This window comes from Adiantum capillus-veneris, chromosome 26 (assembly GCF_014529385.1).
Source record: "Adiantum capillus-veneris isolate H3 chromosome 26, ASM1452938v2, whole genome shotgun sequence".
NCBI lineage: Eukaryota > Viridiplantae > Streptophyta > Polypodiopsida > Polypodiales > Pteridaceae > Adiantum > Adiantum capillus-veneris.
Genome location: NC_140956.1, coordinates 118686682 through 118699874, shown reverse-complemented (window position 1 = coordinate 118699874; position 13193 = coordinate 118686682). Strand labels below are relative to the sequence as shown.

Below are 13193 nucleotides of genomic sequence, written 5' to 3'. Positions count from 1 at the left end.
CTCATTTAGTGACAAGCTCTAGCTCGATCTTCTTTTGTAGGTCTCTAGCTTGCTTTCTACAAGTTTCACAGAAGCATGTGATGCAAACTAAACTGAGAAACAGAAAATGTACAAAATTGCTTCTATTATATAATTTTTCTTGTACTTTTTGGCATGTCTAAATGGCATAGTCAATTAACATCCTCAATAGTAAAACATAGGGGGCCTCAAAATAAAGACAATGTAGTGGGATCCACTTTGCAAAAGGTAGCAATATACATTTCTCTAGGAAGTAAATTAGGACATTAGAAAAGAAAATTGAGGTAAGAAAAAATGGGTGTTGAGGGGATACGGGACCAAGCAGGCTATTCTCTAACCAACCTCTTTCTCTTATAGGCTTCCTAAACTATATGTAGGAACCTTGAATCACTCTTAGCTGAGCGTGCCTAGGGCTCGCTTATGGGTTGTGCCCCCTACTCCTAGCCTTGTACTGACATTACTCCCCCTTTGAAGAGGAGTTTTTGTCCTTGAAAATATCAATGCAACAACTCTTCTTAAGAAAATAAGTGTTTTCCTAATTACATAAACTTGCGTCAGGTTAATCAATTTATGTAAGAATTATCAAATTTGGTATTCATATGAGAAGCTATCTGCAGATAGCAATAAAGTTCTAAACTAGATGATTGCAATCAAATATCCTCTTAAGAGATTGATCCTTTGTCAAAAAGAAATCTCTATTTACATCTCATATAAGTACTAGAGCCTAACTCAAACACTACAAGAGGTTCTTCACACTTGTCACGGCCTTAATTAGTGACAGAAATACATAGGGTTATTTTTATCCCCGGTGTCGCTATAGTTGTTGCAAAGAAAATGTTGCTATCAACATCGTTACATGCGTTGCTATATAGCCACGCATATAGAGACAATGCAGTTTCCAATTTAGCGACATTGCAGGTCCAAAAATAGTGACGTATATAGAAACATCCGAGAATTAAAAAATTGGTGGCAGGACATACATTGCACTGCCACCCCATCAACCATATTGAACATAAAGTTTCCAAAATTAAGATGCAAAATTGACAAAATTATATTGGACGAAGTGAATTGACAAAAATAAACTGACAAAATTATACACATCATCGGCAAAATCACTTGATTGTTAAGATTTGATCAAAATGTACTAGTTACAACACAATTGTCATTATTCGAAAAATACATTGTTGGCCAATAGTTACAAAATTGACATACACATGTCATATCCTAATACATGCTATGAAAAAATAAAACTAGTGTTTGCTAGCTTTGGCTAGTCTTACGTCAACTAATTAGATGTCTCATCGTGTTGCAACGGCGTATCTGTCGAATTCTGGAAAAAAAAAAGATAAGACTTTCTGTAAGTATAAACATATGGTTACAAAACAATCTAATTTCTAGCTTATTATTAAAATACAACAAATGTAAGAGCGTAAAGTTAAATACTAACCAAGACAAAGCGAGAACTTAGAATGTGCATAAGGATGTTTAAGCCCTTTTTGCCCGCACACTCGTGCTTGTACGGTGTGGGGTCCCATTCAGTCATCGACCACTATTCAAAACATACAAAGAAAACGCTATGTTAGAATTTAAAATTACAAATACCCATAACTACCAGACCTAAAGTGCAATGCAATAACACTTACAAAGTCGTCTCCAAGTGGTGGAAGCTCCATGCATCTACTCGTGCTATGGCTGCCTCTTCCACTTGTCGAGATTCTCACGTGCTTCTTGCTTTACATTCTTTCAATCTTCTTTGATGAGCCAATTTGGGCTACTCCACCGATGTTTTATTGCGTTCTGCAATTCAGAGCCCTTATGCTTATAGTACTCGCCCATCTGCACCTTCATGAAGTCTTCATTGAAGCGCTCACCCCGATTTGACACGGGAAACTCGTCATGCAGCATGTTGATGACTCTGTCTTTTAATTCATTTAGCACTTCACTCTAGGTGTTTAATATGTAGTGCCGAAACACCCAAGAGCAAAGGCCTCGCATGCACAAGATCACCTTCTTGGCGTCATCATCCAAGATGATGTTGTCGTTGATGTCGACCCAGTACGGCAAGCCCTCCTTCCTGTGATGTGTGAACCTAGGTGTCACTACAAGCATCTAAATAGGGGTCTTGATGGGGGTACGTACTACAAGTTTCTCCACTGGAGTTTGGGCTGTGAAGCGAGGAGTGTCGAGTGGGGTGAGTCCTAGAGGAGTAGCTAATGGTGTGTAGCCAGGAAGGGCCAATAGCCGTGCAAAACCTGGAGTAGAGGGCGACGTAGTGGCCAGTGTGGAGGTGGGCAAAGAATGGGGATATAAGGAGCTTCACAACTACAAGGCGGTGTGGAACCGTTAGCGACGCCTCTTGCACAACAGTTGCTGCCACAACTAGAGCGTCGGTGCCCAGAGGAGTATCTAGACCGTCTAATCGACACCAAACTCTTGAAGCGTGTTGATCCCTCAAAGCAGACGGAGACTTTGAAGGAGTGAAATGATGCAAATGTTAACCAGAGCCTTGGTGGCCCTCGTATCACCTTCTCTGCTTGGGGTCCAAGGAAGCAAGAAAGTGATTGTCATCCATACCTGCATTAAAAAAAAACACATGTTAATGATGAATGGAGAAGAAAATATGAATTAGCTATAATGTGATTCACAAGTTTAGCATAGAGACAAGAATGGGAAGAACTACACTTGAATACAATATATATGACAAAAGGGAGCAAAATTGCTCAGATACAACATCTATGGCTTTAAGAGGTCTCTCTCTTATCTTCACATAACTCATCATAACTCCCTATGTCTATATAGAGCTCTCCATCTAGGCAAATGTCCTCTGTTTCATTTAGTAGTTCCTTTGCATGCATCCATATTTGAAGAGCAGCGTTAAGCTCATCTGGCACCATACTCGCAGTTTTCAAATTAGTTTCCTCTCCAATCTCCTCCACAGATGCCAAGGTGATTAGGAAATTGTATCCCTACTCCGAGGGGCTACCTCTATGACATACCACCAATTTGGTTGCAACTTTGTAGGATGGAATACCACCTGCAAGAGCCACATAGCTTACATGAGTGGCTTGTTGGGGTATAAAGCCCAATGTGGTCGCCCAGGCAAGTGGGCGGGCCGCCAGGTATGTACACATATTCTTTTGTGAAAACCTAATAAGAACTCACTATGCTCTACACATTACAGTAGAGCGAGTTCACCATATCATCGTGCTCTTCTTCTCGCACTCTCTCTCGCGTCGCACTTCCGCTCGTACTCCTTCAACTGGTATCAAAGCTCAGATTGAGACTCGGGGCAGCATTTTGCAGGTAGCCAGAGTCACCTTCTCAGATTGGAGTGAGATTCGACAGGCCACCGTTCGGCTTCGACAAAGTTCTGCGGAGGCCATTTTTGACTACGTGGTCTCGGCGGTTGCATATCCGACTCTGCAATTTTGGGGTTTCGGCCTACGACTACAAGTGCTGAGGATATCTGCACTTATAGAGTGCTAATTTGTGGCTATCTACACAACGAAGAATGGCTTACAGTTCTTGGAGGCGTGTCACATACGACATGGGTGCACCTACACACAGACTGTAGGCGACATCCACCCGTTCATCAGGTAGCTTGTGTTTGCTGCTTGATATTCTAGATTTCATCTTGACATTGCAGGTACTTCCACATGGGATGTATTGTCAGAGATGATGTATGTCTGTTGAGGGTTTGCTGGCTGTGAGTCACGCAGCAAACAACCGCCGCAGCGGTTACAGCATACAGTGGGAAATTTATGGATGTATGACTTTGTGGGAAGTCTATGTACTGTCAGATTTACTGCAGCCTTTGTTGAGGGTCGAGTGAGGTTTTATTGAGCTGGGGGATTCTCGAATGTTGAGATCCTTTCGGTGATACAGGACTTGGAGCGATCCCTCGAGCACCCTTACATAGGCAACTAGGATGTGTTGACTGTGAGTTAGACAGTTGGGATTGCATCTTTGCTTTACTGCCGTTGAGGCATTGTCGCAGTCTATGCTTACAAGACAGTGACAGGACAATGAGAGACAATACAGGTGCAGGACACGTTTACCCACTGCTTACAGTGTCCGAGAGACAGTGTTTTTGAGATGTTTTTTGGTCTGTTTTTGAGTACACCAGAGCCATTTTACAAAGGAGACTCTGCCAAAATTTCTACAGAATCTGAAGCTTTCTTGGTTCATTTGACAGGTTGATATTGGTTCAGAGGTCATTTTACAGGGGAAACTCTGCCGAATTTTTCCCAAGAAAGTAAACTACTGTGAAGCGTAGCTATGGCTAGATCACAGGACACTGCTCTTTACAATATCAAGAAGCTGGATGGAACCAATTTCCCATTGTGGAAGAAGCAGATTTGGCACGTGTTGGTACAAAAGAAGCAGATAAAACCTATAAAGCTCAAGAGGATAAACCAGAAGATATGGACGAAGATGAATGGAGCGAAATGGATGAATTGGCACTTTCTACCATTATGCTGACTTTGGCAGAAAGCGTTTACTTCAATGTAGCAGACGAGATGTCGGCTTATCAACCATGGACAAAGCTGAGTGATCTTTATGAGAAGCAGAGTGCAGATTCACAGGTATACTAGCTTAAGAAGCTTGTTGACTTGAAGATGAATGAAGGGACACCCATGTCCAATCATCTGAATGAATTCAACACAATCTATAGTCAGTTGTCAGCTCAAGGTGTCAAGTTTGATGAACCTGTTAGAGCTATGTTCCTGTTGATCACATTGCCGGAAAGTTGGGACACTTTTCGCACAGCTTTGAGTAATTCTGCACCTCCAGATGGTTTGAACATAGCAGGTGTAGAAGGAAGTCTGCTTACTGAAGAAACCAATAGAAAGACAATGGACAAAGGCAAAGGAACAGCCTTAGTTGTCAGGGGAAGGACCAAAGAAAAGTACAAAGGTGGAAAGAGGAATCAGTCTCGTAGAAAGTCCCGCAGTGCTAAAGGCAAGAGTGACATAGAATGCTACCATTGTGGCAAGAAGGGTCACATGAAAAGAGACTGCAGAGAATGGAAAGCAGAAAAAGGCAAAGAGAAAGCTGAAGACCATGGTGAGAAGAACAAGTCCTCAGTGAAGATTCAAGAAATAAATGTGACAAACACTGTTGCAGAGGATGACAGTCTAGTGTCAGGAGACATCTACTTCTTGAAGAATACAATGGACTCATCTCTTCTTACAGCATCTGATGGAAATGCACTGAGTGACTGGATTATAGACTCAGGGGCATCACTTCATGTGTCTCCAAACAAGGAGTGGTTTACCTCTTATGTGACCACTAAAGATCATGTTCGGCTAGGCAATGGGCAGACATGTGAGATCTTAGGTGTTGGAGATGTTCAATTGAAGTTTCAGAATGGCTCTTCTTTCACGCTGAAGAATGTGAGACATGTTCCCGCAATTACAAAGAGCTTGATCAGCACAGGTTTACTTGATGATGCTAGCTACGTCACCACTTTTGGACAGAACATGTGGAAGATATCCAAGGGTTCTATGACAGTAGCACATGGAGTAAAGTCTGGAGGACTTTACATGATTTATGTATCAAATGTCTCTAAAAATGTAATCAATGGAACCGAGCAGCCGAACGTTTCTTTGTGGCATAGCCGGTTAGGACATATGTCCAAGAAGGGAATGGAAATCTTGTCTCGTTCTAGTTATTTGCCTGGCTTTTCATTTAATGATTTTCAATTCTGTGAACATTGTCTGTATGGTAAGCAAACACAGCAGCCACATAAGCATAGAAGCAGTAGAAGAGATACACAGTTGGCACTTGTTCATAGTGATTTGTGTGGACCTATGCCTAACCTATCTCTAGGGGGAGCTTCTTACTTTATGACATTTATAGATGATTACTCAAGGAAAGTATGGGTTTACTTTATCAAGCACAAGGATGAAGCGTTTAGTGTTTTCAAAACATTTGTGACACTTGTGGAGAATCAGAGTGGCAAGAAGCTTAAATGCTTACGCACTGACAATGGTGGAGAGTATGTTTCAAAGGCCAAATGGGTTTTGGGCTGAAGCTGTATCAACAGCTGTTCATCTTATAAATAGATCTCCTAGCAAGGTTTTGCAAAAGGATTCAGTGGCAGAGATGGTATGGTCAGGAAAAATGCCCTCATACAAGCATCTCAGAGTCTTTGGCTGTGAGGCATATACTAATGTTCCAAAGGAATTTAGGAACAAACTTGAGCCAAAGAGTAGAAAGTGCATCTTTCTAGGCTATGGTATTTCTGGTCAGATGAGGTACAGACTTTGGGATCCCGAATCCAGAAAGGTTATCCGCAACAATGATGTTCACTTTAATGAATCCAAATATCATTCTAAACCAGAGAGGGTTGAGAAGATTAGAAGAGTTGTCTTCCAAGAAGATGGACATGCACGTGCAAGACAAAATGTCAGAGCTCAAGAGGAGCAAGGACAGGATAGAGTGGAACCACAGGTTGTGGCTGAGCCTGAGCCACCTATTTTGCGTATTTTTGCACGTATCACGCGACCTCCTAATAGGTTTGTTCCATCTATGAACTATGTCATGTTGACTGATTGCAATGAGCCTTCATGTTACAAGGAAGCAGTGCAAATGAAGGACTCCGAGAATTGGCAATTGGCCATGCAGTCAGAGATGAAAGATCTGCATAAAAACCAGACATGGAAGCTAGTTAAATTACCACATGGCAAAAAGGCTCTACCTTGTAAATGGGTTTATAGGTATAAGATCACCGCTCATGATAATCAGCCAAAGTACAAAGCAAGGCTTGTTGCCAAGGGATTTAAGCAAGAACAAGGCATTGACTTTGATGAAGTTGTCTCTCCGGTGGTGAAGATGACTACATTGATATTCTTTCTTGCATTGGTTGCCATATTAGATTTGGTGTTGCACCAAATGGATGTCAAGACAGCATTCTTGCATGGTGATTTAGATGTGGAAATTTAGATGCAGCAGCCAGAAGGGTTTGTTGATAAAGGCAAGGAAGATTTGGTATGCTAGTTGTTAAAGAGTCTTTATGGCTTAAAACAATCATTGAGGGCATGGTTATATAAGCTCCACAAGTTTATGCTTTCTCAAGGCTACAAACGTAGTGAGTTCGAGCACTGTCTATATACAAAGAAGGCTAAGGATGGCAGTTGGCTGATCCTTATTTTGTATGTGGATGACATGTTGATTGCTGGCAAGCACTTGGAAGAAATTTCAGCTTTGAAGTCAAAGATGGCAAAATCGTTTGACATGAAAGACATGGGTGAGGCAAGTCATATACTTGGTATGCGCATTGAGAGAGACAGATCAAAGAAGTTGATTTGGTTATCTCAAACAGAGTATATTGACAAGGTTTTGCAACGTTTCAATATGGAGAAGGGAAAGGCATTGAATGTTCCATTGCCACCATATGTGAAACTTAGCAAACAAGATTGGCCTATGTCTGAGGAAGAACATGCTAAAATGGATAAGATTCCATATGCATCTGCAGTGGGTAGTTTGATGTATGCAATGATTGCTACTCGCCCAGACATTGCATTTGCAGTGGGAGTAGTAAGTCGATACATGTCAAACCCAGGCAAGAAACATTGAGAGGCAGTGAAAGGAATATTGAGATACCTGAAAGCTACAAAGAATATGCGCATATGCTATGGGAGTCAGGAGCTAAGTGTAAAGGGTTTTACAGACTCAGATTATGCAGGTGACTTAGACAACCGAAGGTCCACGTCAGGGTATGTCTTTACATTGGCTGGTGGAGCAGTATCATGGCGTTCTAGATTACAATATTGTGTTACTCAGTCTACTACAGAGGCTGAATATGTTGCAGCATCAGAGGCATGCAAAGAATCAATCGACAAGTAACAGATTTGGGAATCAAAGAAGAAATGCCTGTGTTATATTGTGATAGTCAAAGTGCTATACAATTGGCTCGCAATCCAGTTTATCACTCAAAGACAAAGCATGTGGATGTGAAGTATCATTTCATAAGGGAAATTCTCGAGGATAAGCAACTTCAGCTTGTCAAAGTTCACACCACAGAAAATCTAGCTCATCTACTTACAAAAGGACTACCCTCAAGGAGCTTTGCACATTTTCGCAAGCAGTTAGGTGTAGGGTAGTACATCACTTCTCTACATCTCTTGTATATTATCTTGTATAGTAGTTTTTCTCACACTTAAAGTACCACATTGGACTTTAAGTGGGAGGTTGTTGGGGTATACAACCCAATGTGGTCACCTAGGTAAGTGGGCGGGCCGCCAGGTATGTACACATATTCTTTTCTAAAAACCTAATAAGAACTCACTATGCTCTACACATTACAGTAGAGCGACTTCACCATATCGTCGTGCTCTTCTTCTCGCACTCTCTCTCTCGCGTCGCACTTCCGCTCGTACTCCTTCATGGCTAAAGTAGGATGTTAAGTATTTACCAACTTACTTGTTCACAATACCTGGGTAGTACAAAAGTGTCTTGAAGGTCGGTCCACTTTTTGGTTGAGTCCACCTCAAGGAAACATGACTCTCCTCTAGGTACAATAGTGTTGCAACCCTCCATGTTTATCTAGAACCATTCATTAGGAAATTTCGGAGGTCATTTGGAGGGCCATATGAAGGAGAGAGAAAAATAGAGCGCGTCCAATGAGCAGGAGGGCTACGTTACGTAGGAAAGTACGTGGAAAGACTCAAAAAATACGAAAATACCCTAAAAAATTTCACGAATCTAGGATTGTGGCATCGTAACTTCCTTGCTTTTACCGAGCTGTTAGGTGCTTGTGTGGTCCCACTCCTGATATTCTCTTATAGTCATTAACGTACTCGAGGTTGACCATTAAGCCCGCACAAGATATTGGAATTCTAAAACACTTTCCATCCATTAGAATGCTTTCAAAGTTAATCTCCCTCCACTAAAGCTTTTCTCTAAGAGCTATGGCTTCCACGTATTCTCGCCCAAGAAGCTCTAGGTGTTTATGGTCTCTCACACCAACAACCAACAGCTGCACTTTGCCTAGAAGGCCAAGTAGTAGCATATCCTCAATTACAATATCAACTTCAATAAGTGCAGAGAACCAATGGGTTGGACAAAGGATAAACAAAGGTTCATGGGTCCTCATGCAACCAAGAAGACACAAGAGGTCTAGTGCTATCAATGTTTACCGCTCAGCATGGAAGGCCAAAGTGTTGGATTTCAAAGTTGAAATCGGCAAAAGATCTATAAAGGAAGTTCTTGTTCAGCATGTGTTTACCCATCTTGATGTGATAGCAAACGGTGGAAATGTGTGAGATATACATCAACCACGTTCCAATTGTAAGTATTCTTGATATCTGAGCTGCATTTGATTTGCCATTTCACTTATTGATACTCTCATTATAACTTTTCTTATATATTTTGCAACGTTTATCTCTCTTCTTATGAGCAATGTCTCCATTCTTCATAGCTCCACTACATTAGATTTGTCATTTTGACTTATTGATACTCTTAGTTTAACTCTTGTTATATATTTTGCAGATGTTTATCCCTCTTCTTATGAGCAATGGGAGCCTGTGGAGTGCATAATAGGCCTCTTCCTTGTTGTTCATGCCCACATTGGTTCTCTATAGTATTCAGGGAGAACCAGCAAAAGCCTGGCTGATGAAGGAATATTTTTCTATGACCACTTCTACCAACTCAGCCCAGAGAATAAGAATGGCATGTTGGTGAAACTGCCTCTACCAACCGATTGGAACACTGTGGACTGGCCAATTCCTGAGGAAACAATGGTGGAGGCAATGCGAAGTAAGCTCTACACGGATATATAGAGGTCTCTACGTAGCTCCCACCAAACTGGTTAGAATTGCAAACTTTTGTCCTGCTGCACTCTTCATAGAGTTGTTTCATAACTACAATATACGTGTTACGAAAACTATGTTCATGTGCAAGTCATTTCAGCAGCAGTCATCCTGTGACAAACTTCTTGACAGAGGATGGTATATAAAGGAAGATATTGGAATACGGTGCGAGGTTGCGCTTGACACTCTAGTTGTCAAGTACATGATTGCAAGACAATCACTGTTAGTCTCATTTTGGTATATGCGATCACAAATGCTCAAAGGTTTCTGCAGGTTTGGAAGATAATCCTGATGTGGATGTGGAAGTGAGCATGGCCTAATGTTGGTGGTTACAATAAGGGAGCTATACAGTCTTGTGCAGTTGCGGCATGACATAATTGAAGAGTCAATGGACATGGACCTTTCAGATTTTTCCTTTTTTCTAGCTGGCCGTAAGCTGATGCGGCGTAGGGAAAAATATATTTTGTGCAAAGAGTTGGATGGTCGGGTTGAAATAGTGTCAATGTAACAGAGATTCTTGTGAACCCAAGTGTATACGAATGAATTTCAATACATGAAGTTTTTTGATCTCATTTGTCAATTGTGCTTCGTGAATATAAGCGTTCTTGAAATACATTTCTTTAGCATGTCAAATCTCTCTCTCTCTCTCTCTCTCTCTCTCTCTCTCTCTCTCAATGTTAGGCAAGACAAAGACATGATAGAAGAGTCATCTTAATTCATTAGAAAGTACAAACTCGTCCGTGATACAATTTCTGTAAGTATGGAATCAAAATGTCTTCAAGGTAAAAATCGAAGGAATGCCCCTCGAAAGAAGGTGGAGAGATAGTTGTTCCTGGTGGATTTAGTTCTCCCTTTTCAGGAGTATCATCAATCAGTAGTGTATTATTTGCATCAAAGGGTACATTGATTTGGCTAAACGGTTTGTACAAAAGAGGTAAATGTGGTTTTTTAGGGTGGTAGTGGCCCTCGCCAGTAACACATTTTCTTTGATCATACAAAAAGGAAAAATATGACGTGTGAGCGCCGCATACACCCCAAACTATTGTAACTAGTGGTGACAAGTTTTTCCTTTGCATTGAAGACCATACGGCAACTATGAAGTGCAGAAGAAGAAACTGAATAAATTCTTTGGTTCCTGGACGAACCACGACTCAACAAGTTCCCATCCGAAATGTTTGCAAATCCACGAAGGGGTCTGTGTCACCCAGAGGCACGTGCATTAGCAGCAATCCATTGAGGTCCAAGATAATCAACCTCTGTAAAAGTTGACAAGTACATATAAGTAGTTAGAAGCTGAAAATATTTTTCCATACTGGAATAGACATTACCGGAACAACTGTATCTACAGGCAGCAAGGGTCCATACTGGGTCTCTATAATGTTGTTGTCGTTGTTGATATCCTCTGCTTTAGCTTCATCATTCACATCTTCATAGTCATCATTCACATCTTCATCAAGGGTCTCCCCCATGGCTCTTTCTGCCTCATTCACAGTTTCCTCCAAGGTCTTTTTCTCTGCCTCTGTTGGCCAGCTTGCATCATCCATAAGCTTGAGCTCATCCGTATGCCTGCTTTCCTCATCCATCCTTGCCTCATCCATATCAGGTTGCTCATCCCTAGGCCTGCTTTCCTCATCCATATCCTTTTGCTCATCCGTAGGCCTGCTTTCCTCATCCAGGGTTTCATCCATAGGCTCTTTTGGCTCCTCCACTGGCTTACTTGGCTCTTTCATTGTCTCCTCCATAAGCCCCTCTAGTTGTACATTAGCACCTTCCATATGCTCATTTGACCTTTCTTCATCCTCGGCTCTTTCATCTTTGGCTGATATGACCCCCTCGGCCCGTTGTGATTCCACTGTATCTGATGCAGGGGTTTGTCGTGGTGGCATGTCATGTATTGTCATATCAATTGTGCGGTCGTCCAAGCCACTATCTTCAGGTTCTCTGGGGCTTGACATAGTAAGCAAGTGTTGTATTAGACTTACCCAGTATCTTTGCAAATAATCATATGTGTAGTTTTTTAAAGCACTCTGCAAAATTGAAAGACCACATGGTGAGAAGTCTTGTATAAAGAAAACTTAAACTGACTGGATGCATTGCCAAATAGTTACCTTAGTCATGAAAGGTTTTAATGCAAAGTAGCTTTGCAGGACATATTCTGCATGGAGAAGACATCTCCAGCCGCAAGAATTTCCATCGGTTTGATTTGGGACATGTACATCTTTGATTGGGGCCTTGTATAGTTTGTACCTTCCACATAGCTTGCCATAAGCAAGCAACAACCTCTTTATACAACTGCACAAATAGTATCAAGATGTTAGCTTGAGGCTTCAAATTTACATGGATATCTATAAGAAACACTTTCTGATACATAACACTTACAGCCTAATTTCAGGGTGGGTTCCTTTTATTGAATTGAATACCCACACTGCTGGTTGGTCAACATCAAGGCATATGAGACTCCAGTGATGGTTGTTCTCATATGGAAAGATGATGACAGTTACTTCCAGCATAGCACAGTGGAGAAACCAACTCTCAAAGGTCCCAGATGGACTGTTCTTCTGTCTAATAATCACTGACATTTGTGGATCAAGAAGAAACACCTCCGTGTGGGTGTGCGGTGAAAGTTGACTTTTGATCAATCTGCAGAGAGTATACCTGAGTTACTAAACCTATTATCTGAGTTTTCAAAGTTAGAAGATAGTAACACTTACTTAAGACAAGCACAGATAATTGTGTCTGATATCTGAGCATCTAGATTCAGCAATAAATTAATGTCCACTTTTTCCAGAGCCAGCTTTCTGGCTCCATCTATAAATGGTATCTCTGCAAGCAAACCATCCTTCATTGAAAGTAGAGTTTCTTTATTGCTGGCCTCTATAGACAGGTTCACATTGCATTCTATTTTCCTCTGGGACTCCACTTCTACTTTTTCTTTCTCCTCAAGCTCTGCTTCCCTCATGTCCTTTGTTTGGCGAGCAACCGTCTCTGTCCTTGCCCTTGTATTCACATCATGTGTGACATCTACAACTGTGAGTTGTGGCAATAGCTCAGGGGGGTATAGCAAAATTTCCGTCATTTTCTTATCCCTGCAGACATTGGGGACCAGCAATTTGTCATACCTCCACCTTATCCTTTTTAGTGTCTCACTATCTTTGTCCATTACAGTCACCCTATGGGCATGGGCTACTACAATGGTCATGTCAATGAAGTAATATATCAAGTAGCAAGTCCTCTGCTGCTTCTTGTAGATCCATCAATGTCACCACTTTCCACCTTTTAGTGCCCCAGGTAGCTTCTTCACATATGGACCTCACCATCCTCTGAAAGGTCAGCTATGGTATGCAAAAATCTACACATTTC

General features: G+C 41.5%; 1 pseudogene; it reads right to left on the bottom strand.

The window, feature by feature from the left end:
• Positions 1–1303: 1303 nt before the first annotated feature.
• The window catches only part of LOC147424065 (uncharacterized), a 51395-nt pseudogene continuing 39505 nt past the window's right edge, over positions 1304–13193 (bottom strand).